This window comes from Camellia sinensis, chromosome 7 (genome assembly GCF_055761805.1).
Source record: "Camellia sinensis isolate YWXY chromosome 7, ASM5576180v1, whole genome shotgun sequence".
Lineage (NCBI taxonomy): Eukaryota > Viridiplantae > Streptophyta > Magnoliopsida > Ericales > Theaceae > Camellia > Camellia sinensis.
Genome location: NC_138967.1, coordinates 75420799 through 75439262, shown reverse-complemented (window position 1 = coordinate 75439262; position 18464 = coordinate 75420799). Strand labels below are relative to the sequence as shown.

At 37.6% G+C, this 18464-nt stretch overlaps 2 pseudogenes; both read right to left on the bottom strand.

Moving 5' to 3' along the window:
* Positions 1-582: 582 nt before the first annotated feature.
* LOC114311897 (gibberellin 20 oxidase 1-B pseudogene) lies at positions 583-16052 on the bottom strand (annotated as a pseudogene).
* Positions 16049-17870, bottom strand: LOC114282485 (gibberellin 20 oxidase 1 pseudogene; annotated as a pseudogene).
* Positions 17871-18464: the final 594 nt, after the last annotated feature.

Here is an 18464-nt window from a genome sequence, read left to right as displayed (position 1 = left end):
GTGATGCACCAGTATCAATCAACACGTTAGCAATAGAATTACATAACAAGAAGTTACCTCTCACTACCGAAGGTGCTGGCAACAAATTTGTCATGGTAATAGCATACACACACCTCGTAGGCCTCTGCTCTATGTGTTTACCTCTCGAAGTATAATTTAGAAACACTGATTAAGCCAAAGAGGCTCTTTGAATGGCCTTCGAGGCCTGTGCTAACGGTCTAGGCTACTGGCTCTGTGTCTGCCTCAAACTAGATGCACCAGATATGCCACCTGACTAAGGGAAAAACCTCCTTACGTGCCCTGACTGCCCACACTGATAACAGGTAGGCGGTTGCTCTCTCCCCTAACTCTGGCTCTAAGGACAAGCTGCAAACGCTGCAAATTATTGTCGCCCTCCTCTCTACGACAAACTAAAGACTTGTGGCCCAGCTGACCACACTTAAAGCAAGTGATCCCACCCTAACCACCTCTCCCTGACCCAGAATTCGGTACAGAAAAAATGGATCTAGAATGTGCTCCTTGGAAGGCATTGACAAAGGCCTCCTAAGTCACCCCAATTCGCCCATGTACATACTTTAATCATTAACCCACATCTTTCTTCAACTGGAAAGATGCCAAGGTTACTCTCAGCCCGTCATCCTCGATGCCAATCATCTCAAATGTCTTCACCAACTGTTCGAGCCACTTATCCGGCTTCAGTGGTTCCTTCAAATCCTCCAAAAACTCATCCAAATTAGACCGGAAGAACTCCCTCTTCAGAAAAGATGGGCTTGTCTCAGCAACCTATGCCAGGACTTGATTTTAAGCTCTGAGAATGTCCATGGATTCCCGCAAGGCTCCGGCATTTTCACGGGCCAAAGTGCCCATGGCATGCTGACCAACTAGTTCGGCCACATTGGCCTGACCAACCCCATCCTTCTATGTCAGAATATCATCCGGTAATAGCACCTCTTGTCGTCTAGGCCTACCACGCCTACCACCGCCATGTCCACATCCTAACGTCCCAATGAAGGTAACACAAGAGATTAGCACATTTACAAATGTGACGAAGCTAACTCACTTACGTCCTAATGCAATGGACAACAATTAATTCACTCCACATAAGCACGTAGTCATGTAAACACATACAAACTTTCTAGATAATGATCGTCCTGCGACATTACCAAAGTTCCAGTTAGAAATAGCAGTGATCAAGTGCTCTTCTAACAGAACTTTTAGAAACTCGTAGACCCAATCAATATCTTAGAAATTAAATCTCATACCCATTTAATCACATAAGTATGTTATCAGATAGCATACTAGGTTTACTTCTAACACAAACTAGCGAGGTAACCCATTGTGGTAAAAACCACATCCCACGATCCCAAAGTATTCAAACCCGGTAGCTCTAATACCAAGTTGTAATGCCCCACATATAATAACCATAATTCATCATATGATATTAATTAAATAACAACACCGTTCTAAATATAATATCCTTCAACTCATGTGATCCCATTGTACAAAAGGCAACACATGCAGTTATACATTCATATGCCATAACCCTAAATTCATAGCATATGTCATGAGTTACTAGTATGAAATAAAAGTTAAACATATGTATAAATGCCCTAATGGCTATAACTTTCCAAAACGATGCTTGGTTACACCAAAAGTGAGTTTAAACTCAATACAAATAGAGCCCTAGGCTTTAACAAAATAAATAGAACAAAAACCAAACAATAAGCTTTCGGCTCCAAGTCCTCCCAAGCTACAGCCTTGGAGGAGGCATATCATCAGTATCTGACAATGGTCTTCCACATAGTGTGAGCCAAAGGCCAGTAGAGATACTCTAACACAGTGTATGAATCTTAACAAAGTTATAAAGTGAATGCATATGCAATACTCGTGCCAAAACATTTTATGTCTCTTTAAAAAACGATGCAATGCCAGGTTTATATCACAATTCATGAAAACATTTCTTTTACAACAGAAGATAGGGCAGTGGATACAACACTGGAATCTCTGGGTACGTGTCTGCAAGTAGACTATACAAGCACTACCAATTGCCATTTTTACTGGCACTAATCGGAAGGCTCAGAACCTAACCACATGGGTTTCTGAACTTTCACCAACAATACACTAGACAACAATAATGCCACAACCACACCCGCTACCTAGATTCACCAAGGTATTCATCTATTTTTTTTCAAAACGATAAACATTTTTTATACGTTAAGTATGCAACAATGCTCAATGCAAATGGATAAGAAAGTAGTTTTAATTCTCTTAATTCTCATGTGATTTCTACAACACCCATAGCTATTCTCCTCTGATAGCCCAAAGCAGATGTCTCTAAACAAATAGATAATCTCCAATAAAGATAAACTTTCAAAAATTCAAGATGGGAGTGATAATGTATATCCAACTCCACCACCATCATCATCATCAGCATTCGAATTTCATAAATTCCATCATCATTTCCATTTCCTCTTTACAAAATCAAGTATTCACATTTTAGGAAAAAATCCCCTTTTCTTCATGAACCAATTCCAAGTATGAAAATTCACCCTTTTATCACAACTCAACCCCATTTACAAACCCACAATCATTTTCCAAAAAACATTTTGACCCTCTTTTGATTTCAAAACCAAAACCCTAGGTTTATCCAAAAATTCTCAAATCACATTATTATTTAGAAAATCAAGTAACCATGTTTAAAACCATACAAAAGTGTGGAGAAATCCCTTCCTCAAAGCTAGAAGGCAAGAGAGAGAATGGAGAAACCTCGACGAAGCCCCAATTTTGCTTCGATCAAAAGGAAACTCTAGGCAAGCGCTACCCTTTTTCCAAAAGGACAATGGTTGACAGATCAATGGATGACAGTGTATTTAAGGTTTAAAGATGGTTTCTAAAGATGGTTTCTAGAGAGAGAAGTAGAAAATATGAGGTTTTAGAATGTTTAGAGAAAGAGAGAGAGATGAGAAAATGACTCAAAAAGTGACTTTTACAAACTGATATACATGTAGACCGCTCGAGCGACCAAAACACCGCTCGAGCGACTAGACACAACACGTGAGACCGCTCGAGCGAACAAAGTGACTGGTCGAGCGAAGAACACCATCATCCTAGTACTTTTACATGCTTGCAAAAGTACTGAGAGTTCCCAAAGATTGCTCGAGCGCAAAAACGACCACTCGAGCCAAGACTGCTTGAGTGCAAGAAACATAGCTTGAGCAAAAAAAAAAAAAAAACACCCTCCCAATAGATTTGCAGACTTGCAAATATACTGGAAGTTCTCAAAGATCGGTTGAGCGACCAAAGGACCACTCGCGCGAACTGACCAAAATCTGGGCAATAGTTCTATTGAAAAACAAACTCCCGACCTATTCCAAATGCAATAAAGACATCCAAACAACAAAACTAATCTAAAATAAGATGAATCAGGATACGAACAACCAAACAACATAAGGAATCCCAGATCCAAAACAATAAACGGGTCGAGTCTAAACCAAAATCGTTATATATTGTTGAGTTATGTTGAAATATTGGGAATTGCTCCTTTAAATGTGTTTTTGAAAGGAATAGATGATTTGTTAGAAAACATTGGTTTTGACCTTAAGAAGAAAGGAAAAGATGTTGAGTTTTTTAGAAGATAAAATGGATGTATCTATTAAAGATGAGAATGGAGTTGCATATGTATTATCATTCCCATATTGAGATTATGAAAGTGTAACTATTGTTGGGGATTTATCTTTTGTGTAGAGATATCTATTTTGGGTTATCAGTGAAGCATAACTTTGATTGTTGTAGAAATTGCATGAGGATTAGGTTAATTAAAAACAAATACTCATAAATCTTGCATTGAACATTATTCCATAGTCTTGCAATGAAATTGTATCTCTTTGAGAAAAAAGGTTGAATACCTTGGTGAATATAGTTAAGGCGTGTGGTTGTGGTATTATCTATGTTGGCATGTGTGTCCTTAATGAATGTAAAAAAAACTATGTGGTTAGGTGCCAATTCTCCATGTTAGTATTTGTAAAATGGATTTGGCAGTACTTGTATAGCCAACTGGCAGACACATACCTAGAGATTGCCAGTGTTGTGTATCCACTGCCCTATTTTATGTTCTAAAAAGTATTGTTTTATGAATTGATTTATAATCATGACATCGCATTGTTTTGAAAGAGAAAGTTTGACGATTTGGTAAATGGCATGCATATACATTCATCATATGTGTAACAACCCTCACTCTACTCTAGTCATGCTTGCATATATTACACGATCTTGTCTTGATATGTTTCATTTTTGCAAAACCTTGATTTGTTTGCTTAAGTGTTTCTCGCATGTTTTGTACCTTGCTTGGTGTGAGTCTAGCCGAAGTCATCTTCAGTCTAGAATTATCTTGGAACCACTTTGTTTGACCTCCACCTTCGCCCTGACATATTGGCCGAGATGTCATTATGTAGGCCAAGGTGCTCATCACCAAGGCCGAGATGTTACCTTTGCACCTAAGTGATCTTATCCTGGAGTGGTATGACCTAGACCGAGGTGTGGCACATCCAGGCCAAGGTGTGGCACAGCTTAGTCAAGTGTTGTCCTTCCTAGCCGAGATCATTGTTCCCCTACTTGCCGATGCCTGTTCATTAGCCGAGATCATTACCTGCCGGAGTGCCTATGCCATCTTGCTTGTAGAACACACTTTGTCATGGTCTTGTCTTTTCACTCAGTCACCTTTTTCAGTAGAGCCAACCAGCCGTTACCACGTGTCCCAGCTGAGTGTTAAGTCAGCCAGCAAACCTAGAAATGTATCATTTGCTATATGTCTTTGTTCTTGAGGAGAGAGAAGCTCTAGAAGAGGGAGAAGGAGTTCTTAGAGGAGGGATAGATTTTCCAAGCTTGATCTTCACACCTTGAGCCGTTAGATTCGTGTCTTGAGGTTAGAATCTTAATCTACTCTTGTTGTTCTTATTGATCATCTAGCTGCATTGCATGATCGAACCTGATTTGCAAACCATGCATTGATTTAAAGTTTAGTTTTAGAAAGAGAAAGTGATATTCATGTGTTCTTGAATAGAAGCCTTGTTTGATCCGAAAGCTTGCATCAAGATTCATGTTTTTGTGTTTGTTTTCATGAAATCTTCGAGTATGGGTACCAAGGTCCATGTTTTTGAATTCATAGCATGAAATCTCAGATTTTGTAATGATAAGTTATGATCTTTGCATCCATGTTCTTCATGTTCATGTTCTTCAAAAAAGGGAAACCCAGATTTTCCCGACTTCATTTCCTTGAATGCGGCCATCGGAACCACACCTCGGCAAGGAGGTGTGGGACCTCGGCCAAGAACTGGTTGGTGCCCATTATGTTTTCCCGAGATGAGGAACAGTGTTTTGTTTTGGTTCGACTTAGTTTTGTAGGAATGCCGAGATCATTTGCATTCATGTAAAGCTTGTTTGAAAGTGCATTCAATAGACTTTGCCATGTGTTTGTAGGACTTGGACTCTCGCTTGACCCCGACATTGAAGAACTATGTGAGTGGTATTTTTAATAAAGCTATGTTATAAAGTTTTGATAAAGCTTTGCTTTGTTTTGAAAAGTATTTGTTAAGCATGAATGATTGTCCCTATTTTGTGTATCAAGTGTTAGCCTTGTTTTGGACCACAAACTTTGAAAGTCCGTACGTGCTAGGGGACTATAAGCATTTGTAGCACAACCTTTGAAAGTCCGTACGTGCTAGGAGACTATAAGCATTTGTAGCACAACCTTTGAAAGTCCGTACGTGCTATGGGACTATAAGCATTTGTAGCACAACCTTTATAAATGTCACCCCTTGAAACTTGAAAGCCTTGAAAGACTTTGATTGATGAAGCTTGAAAGACTTGTTAGATGAACTTGTTTTGTCTTTGATTTTGTGCAATATATAATGTGTATCGCTTTGATAATGATCTCGGATATTATTCATGCAAACCCTTTATTACCTGTACCATTCACTGAGTATCCAAGCTCACCCTCTCTATACATATGTAGGTGATGAGCAGGACGATGGTGACGCCTAGATGTGCTTTGCAACTTGTTTTGGACTCGCATTTTGTAGCATCTTGAGGATCATGCTTCTTAGCTTGTAATTCATTGTGTTTTGTATATGATGGCTTGAGAAGCCTTTTGGTCAAGATGTATTTTTGTACTTCATTTTATTGTACCCAAGTTGTAAAGCTATGTAAAGATGTATGCCATTTCATTTGACTTATGCACAGCTCTTGCGGACTAATTAGATATAAATTTATTGCTTCCGCACATGTTAGCCCCATATATATACTGTGATTGTGTGTGAATTCTTGTAAGTTGGCCTTTGGTAATCTCGGATTACTGGCCATCACGACACCATTCTACTAGGGACGGAATGGGGTCGTGATAGATTGGTATCAGAGCACAAGTTCCTTATAGTACGTCATTCACACACTTTGAGTCCTAAAGAGCATAGGATTTCCCTTATAAAGATATTAGAATTGCATCATATTGCTTGCTACTTGACAATGTGTGCATCATCTCGACGTGACTATTTGTTATTTGCATGCATATTGTTTGATCGTTTTGTTTTAAAGTCACATTTTGCATACTCATAGCATCATGAGGAGGGGTAGATAGCCGGTTGGCCGAGATCATCCCGAAGACAGATTGGACAGATTAGAGAGATTGGTCGAACGTTTGGTCCGTGAGTTGAGACAACCTAGGCCACAAGACACTAGTACCACTTCTACCCAGGCCGAGCAGACAAACGGCCGACATGCAGTTCCACTTCCACCTCCTCCAGCGCCGCAAGTGCCTCTATAGCAAGCTTTATATGGAGACGGCACCATAGCCCTGATCCGAGAGTTTAAGAAAATGAAACCACTGAGATTCTCTAGAGGTATAGAGCCGATGAAAGCCGAGGCATGGGTCTTGGAAATGGAGAAACTGTTTGAGATTTTTCCCAGCACTGATGCCCAGAAGGTGTCATTGGCCGCGTTCACACTAGACGACGATGCACGAAGATGGTCGATGATGACCCGAGAAAGCAACCCAGGTCTAACTTGGGCCAGATTTTTGGAGTTATTTTACAGCAAACACTTTTTCCTTAGTGTCCGAGATTGCAAGACCACAGAGTTCCAGACTCTGACACAAGGCAACAAGACAGTGGCAGAATACGACCGTGCTTTTACCGAGTTGGCGAGATATGCGCCTCACATGGTCGATGATGAATATGGAAAAGCCAGGAAGTTTGAAAGTGGGCTTCGTGGGCCGATACAAGATAGAGTTAACATGCTCAACATGCCGACTTACACCGGAGTATTGGACAAGGCCATCCTTGCAGAAGCTAACTTGAACCGATACCAGAATTCAGGAGAGAGCCAGAGGAAGAGACAGAACTATGACACTCGCCGAGTTCCGTTTAACACCAAGAAGAAAGCGAATGTGGGCAGCTCCAGCAACTCGAACCAGGAAGGTAATGCTAAGCCGACGTGTGCAAGTTGTGGGAAACCGCATTCCGGGGTTTGCCGTTGGGCATCAGGAGCCTGTTTCGAATGTGGCGAAATGGGTCATCGCGTGAAAGACTGTCCGAAGGCAAAGACTGATGATGGTAAGAAGAATGGGAATTCCTTGGGCTCTGCACAAAGAAATAACATCGGGAGGCCCCAGACAAGACAGGGCAGAGTTTTTGCATTGGTACCAGGAGACACTCAGAATGCTGAGATAGTCGTGTCAAGTATACTCCCAATCTGCTCTCAAGATGCATACATATTGATTGATTCGGGCTCAACACATTCATTCGTATCCGTTAAATTTGCCGAGAAGTTAAATAGAGAACAAGAACCCCTTGATTGTGTATTATATGTGTCTACTCCAACTGGGAGAACTATGATTGTTGCATCCATTTATAGGGTGTGTGTTGTTGTGATTGAGGATGTAGAATTATTAGTTGATTTAATGCCGTTAAGCATGACTCACTTTGATGTCATATTGGGAATGGACTGGTTAGTAACGAATCATGCATCTATTAACTGTGTTTCAAAGAGTGTCACACTGAAACCCCCAAACCAAGCCGAGGTTATTTTCCAAGGTAAAGGAGTAGTACCCCCACCTTACTTAATCTCATCCATGAAAGCCTATAAGTTGATCCAAAAGGGGTGTCAAGGTTATCTGTGCAGTATACTAAGTGAATTGAATGGAAATGTTGAGTTAGCCGACATCCCAGTAGTTAGAGAATTCCCCGATGTCTTTCCAAATGAATTGCCTGGCCAGTCAATCGATAGGGAAATAGAATTTACGATGGATGTTATGTCAGGAACCCAACCTATCTCCAAAACACCCTATAGAATGGCCCCAGCCGAACTCAAGGAACTGAAACTACAATTATAAGAATTGTTGGACAAGGGATTTATTAGGCCGAGCACTTCACCTTGGGGAGCACCAGTTCTATTTGTCAAGAAAAAGGATGGTACACTTCATCTTTGTATTGACTATCGAGAACTAAATAAGGTGACCATTAAGAATAAATATCCATTGCCGAGGATTGATGATTTACTTGATCAAATACAAGGGGCACAGGTCTTTTCTAAGATTGATCTGAGGTCGGGCTACCATCAGCTAAAAGTTAAGGCCGAGGATGTCGAGAAGACTGCTTTTCGGACAAGGTATGGCCACTACGAATTTTTGGTGATGCCTTTCGGAGTGACCAACACTCCTGCAGCATTCATGGATTTGATGAACAGAGTTTTTAAGCTATACCTAGACGAGTTCGTGGTTGTTTTCATCGACGACATACTGATCTATTCCAAGAGTGGTGATAAGCATGAGCAGCATTTGAGACTAGCCTTACAAATCCTAAGAGACAGGAAATTATATGGCAAGCTTAGCAAGTGTGAATTTTGACTTTCCAGCATTTCATTTTTCGGCCATGTTATTAATGAAGAAGGAATCTCTGTTGATCCAAGTAAGATTGAAGCCGTCGTGAATTGGCCGACGCCGACCAACGTGTCCGAGGTTCGTAGTTTTCTGGGTTTGGCCGGCTATTGCAGGAAGTTTGTGAAGAATTTCTCAAGGGTTGCAGTACCATTGACACAACTAACTCATAAAGGAGTGGTTTACGAATGGACCGAGGATAGGGAATTAGTTTTTCGGGAATTAAAGACGAGGTTGGTTACAGCACCGATACTTATACTACCGTCAGATAAAGAAGAATTTCAGATTTATAGTGATGCTTCACATAAAGGATTGGGTTGCGTGTTGATGCAAGGAGGCAAGGTTATAGCGTATGCGGGTCAATTGAAACCTCACGAAAAGAATTATCCTACCCATGATTTAGAGCTAGCAGTCGTGGTGTTTCCTTTAAAGATTTGGCGTCATTACTTGTATGGGGCTTCTTGTCAAGTTTTCACAGACCATCAGAGTTTAAAGTACTTATTCACTCAAAAGGAATTAAATTTGAGGCAGAGAAGATGGCTTGAGTTATTAAAAGACTACGACATGCAAATTCAGTATCACCCAGGTAAAGCAAACTTAGTAGCCGATGCGTTGAGCAGAAAATCAGTTAGAAGTCTGGCATGCTTAACCATGATTTCAGTGGAGCCGACCATTATAGAGGAAGTGAAGACGAATTCTTCAAGAAAGTTGCCGATGAGATTGTCACTAAGCCGAGGTCAGGGTACACTATTGAAGATCAGGTACTTAAGTTTGAAGGAAGATTGTGCGTGGCCGACATCCTAGAGTTGAAAAGGAAGATTCTGCAAGAATCTCATGGTTCTAGATTTGCTGTTCATCCAGGGAACACTAAGATGTATCAAGATGTGAAACAAACTTTTTGGTGGCCGAATATGAAAAGAGAAATAGCCGAGTTCGTGTCTCAGTGCTTACATTGTCAACAAGTGAAAGCAGAACATCAAAGACCGGCAGGATTTCTTCAACCTTTGCCAATCCCTGAGTGGAAATGGGAGCACGTCTCCATAGATTTTGTTGTTAGCTTGCCAAAGATATAGAAGGGCATGAATTCGATTTGGGTTGTCGTTGACAGATTAACTAAGTCAGCAAACTTCTTACCTGTTCAAACCACATTCAATGCTGACCGACTTGCTGTATTGTATATGAATGAGATTGTGAGACTTCATGGAGTGCCGATGTCCATTGTGTCAGACCGAGATCCGAAGTTTGTTTGCAGATTTTGGCAGAGTTTACAAAGAGCCTTGGGAACCGAGTTGAAGTTTAGCACAACTTTTCACCCCCAGACCGATGGACAAATAGAAAGAACGATTCAGACGCTTGAAGATATGTTGCAGACTATGTGTGTTAGATTTCAAGGGAAGTTGGGAAGTACATCTACCGTTGGTAGAATTCGCTTACAACAACAGTTACCAAGCTAGCATTAGCATGGCACCGTACGAAGCCTTGTATGGAAGGAAGTGCAGATCGCCGATATGTTGGACTGAAGTGGGAGATAAAGCTTTGATTGGCCCCGAGCTAGTTCAAGTTACAGCCGAGAAGATTAAGCTCATTCGACAAAGAATCAAAACTGCTCAAAGTCGACAAAAGAGCTATGCCGACCAGAGAAGAAGAGAGTTGGAATTTGAAGTTGGGGATCATGTATTCCTGAAGGTTTCACCAATGAAAGGAACTTCCAGATTTTGGAAGAAAGGTAAGTTAGCACCTCGTTACATCGGGCCGTTTGAAATACTTGAGAAGGTCAGCCCAGCTGCCTATAGACTGGCTTTTCCACCGGAACTAAGTCAAGTTCACAATGTGTTCCATATTTCAATGTTGAGGAAGTATATTCGGGATCCACTACATGTAATTGATTATTCCGGGATTGTGGTTAATGAAGAATTAGGCCACGAGGAGAAGCCGATGAGAATTATTGACAGACAAGTGAGACAGTTGAGACACAAATCGATACCAATGGTGAAAATTGAATAGAAGAGCATTACAGCAGGAATGCTACATGGGAAATGGAAGAAGAAATGAAAATCCGTCATCCGGGGCTATTTGTAGAGCAAGGTAATTTAAGTTTGGGGACCAAACTTCTTTAAGGAGGGTAGGATGTAACAACCCTCACTCTACTCTAGTCATGCTTGCATATATTACACGATCTTGTCTTGATCTGTTGCATTTTTGCAAAACCTTGATTTGTTTGCTTAAGTGTTTCTCGCATGTTTTGTACCTTGCTTGGTGTGAGTCTAGCCGAGGTCATCTTCAGTCTAGAATTATCTGGCAACCACTTTGTTTGACCTCCACCTTCGCCCTGACATATTGGCCGAGATGTCATTATCTAGGCCGAGGTGTTCATCACCAAGGCCGAGATGTGTATTATCTAGGCCGAGATGTTACCTTCGCACCTAAGTGATCTTGTCCTGGAGTGGTATGACCTAGACCGAGGTGTGGCACATCTAGGCCAAGGTGTGGCACAGCTTAGTCAAGTGTTGTCCTTTCTAGCCGAGATCATTGTTCCCCTACTTGCCGATGCTTGTTCATTAGCCGAGATCATTACCTGTCAGAGTGCCTGTGCCATCTTGCTTGTAGAACACACTTTGTCATGGTCTTGTCTTTTCACTCAGTCACCTTTTTCAGTAGAGCTAACCAGCCGTTGCCACGTGTCCTAGCTGAGTGTTAAGTCAGCCAGCAGACCTAGAAATGTATCATTTGCTATATGTCTTTGTTCTTGAGGAGAGAGAAGCTCTGGAAGAGGGAGGAGTTCTTAGAGGAGGGATAGATTTTCCAAGCGTGATCTTCACACCTTGAGCCGTTATATTCGTGTCTTGAGGTTAGAATCTTAATCTACTCTTGTTGTTCTTATTGATCATCTAGCTGCATTGCATGATCGAGCCTGATTTGCAAACCATGCATCAATTTAAATCTTGGTTTTAGAAAGAGAAAGTGATATTCATGTGTTCTTGAATAGAAGCCTTGTTTGATCCGAAAGCTTGCATCGAGATTCATGTTTTTGTGTTTGTTTTCATGAAATCTTCGAGTATGGGTACCAAGGTCCATGTTTTTGAATTCATAGCATGAAATCTCAGATTTTGTAATGATAAGTTATGATCTTTGCATCCATGTTCTTCATGTTCATGTTCTTCAAAAAAGGGAAACCTAGATTTTCTTGACTTCATTTCCTTGATTGCGGCCATCGGGACCATACCTTCTTGCCGAGGTGTGGGACCTCGGCCAAGATCTGGTTGGTGCCCATTATGTTTTCCTGAGATGACGAACAGTGTTTTGTTTTGGTTCGACTTAGTTTTGTAGGAATGCCGAGATCATTTGCATTCATGTAAAGCTTGTTTGAAAGTGCATTCAATAGACTTTGCCATGTGTTTGTAGGACTTAGACTCGCGCTTGACCCCGACATTGAAGAACTATGTGAGTGGTATTTTTAATAAAGCTATGTTATAAAGTTTTGATAAAGCTTTGCTTTGTTTTGAAAAGTATTTGTTAAGCATGAATGATTGTCCCTATTTTGTGTATCAAGTGTTAGCCTTGTTTTGGACCACAACCTTTGAAAGTCCGTACGTGCTAGGGGACTATAAGCATTTGTAGCACAACTTTTGAAAGTCCGTACGTGCTAGGGGACTATAAGTATTTGTGGCACAACCTTTATAAATGTCATCCCTTAAAACTTGAAAGCCTTGAAAGACTTTGATTGATGAAGCTTTAAAGACTTGTTAGATGAACTTGTTTTGTCTTTGATTTTGTGCAAGATATAATGTGTATCGCTTTGATAAAGATCTCGGATATTATTCATGCAAACCCTTTATTACTTGTACCATTCACTGAGTATCCAAGCTCACCCTCTCTATATATATGTAGGTGATGAGCAGGACGGCGGTGACGCCTAGATGTGCTTTGCAACTTGTTTTGGACTCGCATTTTGTAGCATCTTGAAGATCATGCTTCTTAGCTTGTAATTCATTGTGTTTTGTATATGATGGCTTGCGAAGCCTTTTGGTCAATATATATTTTTGTACTTCATTTTATTGTACCCAAGTTGTAAAGCTATGTAAAGATGTATGCCAATTCATTTGACTTATGCACAGCTCTTACGGACTAATTAGATCTAAATTTATTACTTCCGCACATGTTAGCCCCATATATATACTGTGATTGTGTGTGAATTCTTGTAAGTTGGTCTTTGGTAATCTCGGATTACTGGCCATCACGGCACCATTCTACTAGGGGCGGAATGGAGTCGTGACAATATGACTATGTTAAGCATCATACAGTGTTTTCAAGTATTCTCTACTAGGCTTTAGTTACCCTATGTGGAACCAACTTTTAGGTGCTGATTGTATGCCTCCGCCAAGGACTTAATTTGGGAGGATAGTGGAGCTGAAGGCTCATTTTGCTTTTCTTTTGTTGTAAATATCTATTGTACAAGCCTCAAGCTTTTTATTTGTTTTGGGCTTGACCCATTTTAATTGTAACCAAGCATCAACTTGGAAATATGTAGCCATTAAGGCATGAACCTATGTGTATTTCTTTTCATTTCCCTGCATTGATATAAGTCACATGCTACGAATTCACAATCTAGGATTTATGAATGTATAATTGTACGTGACATCTTTTGTAATATTTTCAAGAGAGTTAATGAAAGAACGAAACATTATTGGTTTTTTGCACATTTAGCTTACCTTGTGGAATTATCTATTGTTGATTATTTTTGGGGCGTTACAGCTTAACTTGACTCGACTTGATTATATATAGTTTAAGTTTGATTCAAATCATCTGAAAAAAGTAAATAAGCCAAACTTGAATGCATTTTATTCATAATTTTTGTTTTATTGTTGTCAATCAATATGAGATTATGTATAGCATCTCCAATGGACTCTTTAAATGAGGCATGTTAGCTATTAAAGTTAGCATTATCATATTTTAGTCCTTTCAACAGGCTAGCTATTACAATAATGATTTTAACAAAATTCGTCAAAGTTAGCGACATTTGAAGAGCCTTAGAAGGCTCTTTAAACAATTTGTGTGTATAGATAGGTTGAAATAAATAGTAGCGTTGGAGTACATAAATGACAAAAGAAATTAGACAAAATAAAAAAATTATCTTTTTTTTAAAATTGAAGAGTATAGTTAAAGTTTCTCTTACAAATATTCTAAGGATTATATAAATTACACAACTAATTACAATTAAAAAAAAAGGTATTTATTTAAGAAGAAATCACTTATTATTTAGTCAAAGAAAACATACTTTTTATATTTAACTCCTTTTTAGCCAAATAGGTTGTTTGAAGATTGCCAAACTAAGGACTTTCATAATATATATATATATATTGGAAAAAATATAAAATGCATATATTAAATTCATTTTTATTTAAATTCACACCACACTAAATTTAAAGCTGAGTATTTTTTCCAAGCACATATCACCACTGTAAAAAAAAATAAATAAATAAAAAATGTGAAGATTCTAGTACTTTTCTTGGACTCTCTTCAGTTGGTTTTGCATTGAAGCCAATTTGAGAAGACATCAATGGTATCTATGTCAACTCTGTAATGCTTCTGAGTGAATTCAAGAAGAGTTGGCCAAGTGAAGTCTGGATATATCCTTGGATTATGACTATTGACCAATCCGTTAGGTGGACTCACCACTTTGTCCATGTTTGGAGACAAAAAGAAGGTCAGAGACTTCCTTGGAACTTGTTTGTTTACCACTGCTCTATGCAAGCAACTCTTGTAAATTCCATTTGATAGAGCCTGAAACATTTTCAAACTTTTATGCATTAAAATTCAAGCTTATGCTAATAAACTTCATTAGAAAAAGTTTAATAAGATTCTCATACATTTTGAGTTTTTCACATGATTGAACACATGGTCCACTGTTTCTAAATTCAAGTTTATCCTTAGCTCTTTGAAACCATCACTAACATTGAACACAAGGTCTTCTATCCCTAAATTTTAATGTTCGTCTCTCAGTACATCCTCAATTATTGAATTATATTTCGAGATTCTCATATGATTCAATAGTTAAGGAAAGTACATTGACACATAAAGACAAAGGGATTAGATGACAAAGAATACATTGCCATGTCAATCATTCAACAATGTTATAAAGTCAGAAAAATGGTCGCTAAAGTCATCTTTGGCGATGAAAAAATACCTTGGTCGCCAAATATGTTTTTCTTTTTTTTCTTGTAGCGATATTATAAAATACAATTTGTAAGAAAAACAAAATCATACAGAATGATACGACATTTTGCAATCCTTTCATTTGAAGAGAAAACGCCCATCATTGTTGCCAGATTTACAAAAATATTATTGCCACATCATTCTGTATAGATTGTATTATGAATACAAATTCTATTCAAAAATAGTTTTTTATATATAAAAAAATTACCAAATAATTAGATGTCATATAATTAAATGTCATTTTAATGGTGTCACATAACTCTGTATCTAAATTCTACATATTTGTGTGTTCGTTTATTACTACAATTTTTGAAGACGAGATCATTTGTTTCTAAATATTGGTGTCCCCCATCCCAAAACATCTATAACTATTAGATACGTTTCGAGATTTTTGAACGCTCACATGATCCAATGACTATAAACGTTTTGGATGAGAGAAACAAGGATGACAATAGGCAAGACGGGAGAGAAAACTTCGTCCCTGCTTTGCTTTCTCATTGAGGACGAGAAAATTGTCATCCTAAATTTAGAACATGAGGAAACTTAGCCCTTTTTGGTTACTTTTTAGACTATTTTTCTACTCATAACCTTTTCCTTATTCAACATTTGTTTATGTACTTACCATGAATGTGTCTCCAATGTTGACAACAAAAGCTTGTGAATTGGGAATAATAGAGTGCCATTGTTGATCAACAAACACTTGAAGCCCACCAACATTGTCTTGATGAAGGACAGTGAGCGAGTTTGGATCACGGTGAGGACCAGTTCCAAGAGTATCATGAGCTCTAAGACAAGGGGGGTAGTTATTTAATCTCATTATTGACTCATTTCCTTCAAAGAATTCTCTTAAATAGGTTGGGCCCACTCCTAGGCTCATCCCCAATAGCTCCATGATCCTAAGTGAAAGAATGTTCATTGCTTCACAATAATCTTGGTATATCCTTCTAAGAAAACACAAAAAGCAACAAAAACAAAAACAAAAACAAAAACAAAAACAAAAAAGAAAGTTTAGCTAAATAATAAATTGAGATAGAGATAGACATGGTTCTAAATAATTAAGGGTATTTTTATTTTTATATTTTGGGTTGTTTCGTTTTGTGTTTTTATTTTTGAGAAAACACAAAAATAATAATAATAATAATAACTAAAAAATTATTTAACAAATTGTTACATTCTATTTTTGACCAAGTACCTTTGTTGTACTCTTCATTTTACATCAATTAAAATATATATATATATATATATATATATTTCAAACTAGTTTTCATTAAAAAAATTTGAAGACTCACTTTAAAAATCTAATGTTTTCAAGTGGGCTTCTTAAATTCAAACGAAATCATCTTTTGTAATGAAATTAACGCAACTACTTAAAATAATTTAAAATGGTAAAACTATAAGAAATATAGTACCTCTCTTGTTATCCATTAATAGTATTCTTTTTTAATAAATTATGTTTTGATTTTGTAATTTCATTCTTGTATCAATTTGACCTCAATAAATTCAATTGTATTAATTTTGCTCTTCAAATTTTTACTTTGTATTTTGAGAAATTAGAAAAACAAAATAAAGAAAAATATGATTCATTAAAAAAGGAATAAATAATTTCAAATCAGATATTAACCCCTTAATTACTCTAAGATATGTCACACTTACTTTCAGTTTAACTTCCAAAGGAAAGTTATGAATTAGGGTAAATTGACACAATGTGAAATTTTCAAAAATAAAACTATAGTAATCAAATTAATGGAAAACACAAATTACATAGACTATGGTTCCTTTTCTTCTTCTTTTTTCTAATAAATATGTATATATATATATATATATATTTGAAAGCTTTTCGAGAAAATTTTCTGAATACTTACTTTTGAAAAAAAAATCAAAAAAATTATAAAAATATAAATAATCAGAGATACCATGAAGCATGAAAAGTTATTTTAAAATCTACCTCGAAATAATTATATAGCGTAGATTTAAAGTTGATGGGATGCGGACCACAAGGAAAATGATTATTATTCATAAATATATTTTTCGAGATATTTTTTATGAGTTTATATAGCATGGTTGAAAAATAATATCAAACTGATTGGTATTTCTAAATTTTTCATTGTTTTGTTTTCTAAAACACAGAAAAATGAAAACAAAGAAAACAAAAACATAACCAAATAGAACAAACTAAGGTTTTCATACCAAATTGTCTAAAATCTTCACCCATTGTGCTAACCAAGTACTCTCCAACCACGTTTGATGATCCACCGTCATCGCAATATCTAAAAGAAAGAGTTTCTTTCCATGGAAGTCTGGAAGAGTACCCACCAGTAAAGCTACTAGCATACCCATGATATTCCCCAACTTTTCTTTGAGCTCTCTGTTTCTCTTTTAATGGCATATCAAAAAACAAGTCCATGTTCTTGTGAGCTTCACTGATAAGCTCTTTGCTAACTCCATGGTTTATGACTAAGAAGAAGCCATGTTTCTTGCAAGCCTCATCGACAAGTTGAGTAGCTGTTGAGACGGATAGGGGGTCACCGGAGATGAAGGCTCCCAAGTCAATAGGTGGAACGAAGAGCGATGGTGGCTCATGGAGGCTGGGTTTTTCATGGTCGGGCCATATGAATTGTGGAGGTATGTTGAGTTCATGTTTGAGAAGAGATGCATCGAACACAAGATGTTTTGGGTGCTTTAGCAATGGAGATGATGGTGGTGGTGGTGGTGGTGGTGGAGGAGGAGGAGGCATTGGATATTGTTAAGACTTGAGAGAGATGGTTGTAAAAGAGTTAGAGAAGACAGAGATATTGATGAAAGGAAAATGATATACAAGTCCATTTTATAGACCCAATTTCTACACCTAGTGATGTGTCAACAAAAAGAAAGATTGATTGATGATTAGATAATAAATAACAGAGAGAGAGAGAGAGAGAGAGAGAGAGAGAGAGAGAGAGAGAGAGATAAATATTTTAATATAATGCCACATCATTAGGTTTAAAAAGGTATATTTAATTTTTGAACCAGAGTAGCAATCCTCTTGATGAAAAGTGAGATTAAATAACAATATGAATTTTGTTCCATCTATTAATCTCATCACGGGTCTTATTTTGATATAATTCACTTTTTTTTTTAATTTTTAATATATAGGTTATTCACGAAAAGAAAATTACATTGATTTTAGTAAAATAATTTTTATATGTTTTTAAAATATGAACAAATATTATTTCGAAAACAAATTATTCAATTTTTTAAGATAAAAATGGTAAAATCATATAATTATGGTTATCAAATTAATATAATTTTTTTCATAAATAATATATACATTAAAATATTAAAAATAAAA